At 33.1% G+C, this 2,901-nt stretch overlaps 1 non-coding gene across 1 annotated transcript; it reads right to left on the bottom strand.

The window, feature by feature from the left end:
- Positions 1-333: 333 nt before the first annotated feature.
- On the bottom strand, positions 334-440 carry LOC129689181 (U6 spliceosomal RNA). Its single transcript, XR_008722051.1, has one exon. It is a non-coding gene; the product is annotated as a U6 spliceosomal RNA (small nuclear RNA).
- Between the last annotated feature and the right edge of the window lie 2,461 nt (positions 441-2,901).

Here is a 2,901-nt window from a genome sequence, read left to right as displayed (position 1 = left end):
AAAAAAAATTAATATGAGGAAAATGTGCTTTTTTAAAAAAAGATACACAGATCTAGACTAACTAACCAATTAACCAAAGAGAAAAAAATAGATTAATAAAGTTAAAGATGTAAAAGGAACACATATTGAAAAACAGCTATGAATTTTTTTTTTTATTTTATTTTTCTTTTTAGTTACATTTTGTTAACTCTGTGTCCCAGCTGTATCCCGCTTCCTCATTCCCTCCCCAACCCCACACTCCCTCCCTGGTCTCCTCCCTGCCCCTTTCCAAGTCCACTGATAGGGGAGGAGGTTTGACCCTGTTTTATCAGGTATCTTCAGGGCTGGCTGCAAAAAAATATGGAACGCTTCACGAATTTGCGAGTCATCCTTGCGCAGGGGCCATGCTAATCTTCTCTGTATCGTTCCAATTTTAGTATATGTGCTGCTGAAGCGAGCACTATGAATTTTTTTTGAAAAAGTAAAAATATGCATTAAAGCACTCAGTCACTAAATCAGAAAATCTAAAAGAAAAAGATGGACCTCTGAATACACTTTTGCTACTAAGTTAAAATAAGATGAAACAAACAATTTAAGAGGATTATTAATAAACAATGAGGTTAAAACACAATTTTTTTTTTAATTCTTAACAAAGAAGTCCAGGTCCAGATTTTACTAGACTTTCAATAAGAAACAGTAGCATTTCTTCTCAAATTAGTCATAAAATAAGAAAGAAAAGAACAACATAAAATACTTTTTATGAAGCTAGTATTGCCCTAATAAAAAGAAAGCTGATAAAGAGAAAGCAATAAAAAAGAAATTTATAGACCACTATCCCCAATGAACACAGATACAAAATTTAATAACAAATTATTTGCAAATAGGATACAAGAATACGTCAAAAATATTATTCACTATAATCAAGTTAGAGAAGCAGAAATTATTTTATGTAGAGTAATAGGTATATGTATTTTATCATATAAATAGACTCAAGGGTAGAAATCATATGTTTATCTAAAAAAAAATGAAAACATGCATCTGACAAAATTCAGCATTTGTTCATGACAAAAGTCTTGAAAAACCCAAGGAATGAAGGAGCACAGCATAATAAAGGCTTTACTCTACAAGCCTACAACCAAAATTATATTAAAAGGGATTGGTAATCCAAAAGATGTTCACTAACATAAGAACTCAAAGGTGTCTACTTTCTCCATTCTTATTCAATATAGTGCTAGAAGTCTTAGCTTGGCCAATAAGATAAGGAAAAAAAATTATGAAAGGGAAAAGATAAAGTATACTTACTTGTAGATTATGTAATTCTATAACTAGTGATCCTAAAGACACTTGCAGACACATTTTAGAGCTGACAGTACTTTAAGTAAATTGGAGGGATTAAAAAACACTGAAAATTTAGCAACCTTCCTAACTAAAATTAACAGATACACTGAAAATTTTTCAGAAAAAAACAATACTATTTATAATTTACAGAAAGAGAGAGAAATTGAAACTCTGCCCATACTCATAGAATGCTTGAAACAGTAGTATGAAAATCTTATCAAAAGCAATCTTCCACTAAAATCCATATATCATTGTTCACGGGAATAGGAAAAGCAGTTTCTTTTTTTATGGCAAACTTTCACCATATAGCCCTGCTTGGCCTGGGACTAGCTATAGACCAACCTGGCCTCTAACTCACAGAGAGAGATTTGCCTGCTTCTCCTTTCTGAGTGCTAAAATTACAGGCAGTGCCACCATCTACAACATTAAAAAATAATTTTAAAACTCTTGTGTAATCAAGGGTGCAATGAAACCACCAAACTAGACTACTCCATAGGTAGAAAGAAAGGTTTATTGGGGATCAAACTTTCAAGTCTATTTCTTGGGAGAGAGAGAAAATCAAAATATTGGAAAAGCACATTTTATATTAGCCAGCAGGGTGGGGAACACTGAGCTGATACAGGATGTTCAGATTGACCCTAAAACTAGGTACCCTTTTATGAAGTAGTTGACTTTTAGAAATCTGGCATACAAAAATCTAATTTTCTGGTAGACAGAAACTCACCTTTAGGCTTCTGTTTACCTAATAACAAGCCTTGTGCTTATCAAGACAAAGTCCTTCCTTTTAAGATATTGTCACAAACACTGCCAGTGGGGGAGGTGGGCACTTGAGACCTAGCATTGAGCCTTTTTTGATAATAAGGGGAGAACAGGTCTCAGCTTCAGAAATAGGCAATAGCTGGAGAGCTTAAGCTGTTGACTGACAGGCATACTTAAGAGGCAATGGATCAGTTTGACTTGTGACAGATGTATTTAAGTCATGACTGCCCAAAGCCATAGCAAAACAAAGCCTGAAGCATAGTCAACATGATAAAAGAATGAACACTCTTTTCTGTGTCCAGAAGACTGGATAGATAGAGATGGGACAGAGTGTTTCCAACACAGTGAGAAGTACTTTTAAGTTTATATTTAGAAGAAAAAAATATCAAAGTTAATTTAAATTTTTGAGCCTGTGACTATGATAATTGTTTTTAAAATTTTAACAGCTAGAGCTAATAATTGTTATAAAGATTAGATTAATAACTTATCAAAACAAAACTCCATTGATTAATATGTTAAACTTTGAACTTTGACATTTTAACGTCACATATATCATCTTTTAGTAACCTTTTTCACATACCTCAAGTCACTTCTTTAGACCCTCACAGCTTACATCTTTCCATTCTGGTACCATCCAAACATCTTAATCTTAAACTGTTGCCTTTCCTTTTCAGGTGAAAACAACCAATCATTTACAAGACATGGATGCTTCATTATTTCCAGCAGTCATTGAAAAAGCTAGTCTTTATAAAATTGTCATTGGAGCATAAAGGGATAGTAAAAAGCAATTTTTTAAGTCTGACAAGAGTGTGTTAGTTTTGAGTT

Source organism: Psammomys obesus, unplaced genomic scaffold (genome assembly GCF_907164565.1).
Source record: "Psammomys obesus unplaced genomic scaffold, mPsaObe1.curated_primary_1811, whole genome shotgun sequence".
In the NCBI taxonomy this organism is placed as follows: domain Eukaryota; kingdom Metazoa; phylum Chordata; class Mammalia; order Rodentia; family Muridae; genus Psammomys; species Psammomys obesus.
This window is presented reverse-complemented; position numbering and strand designations above follow the sequence as displayed.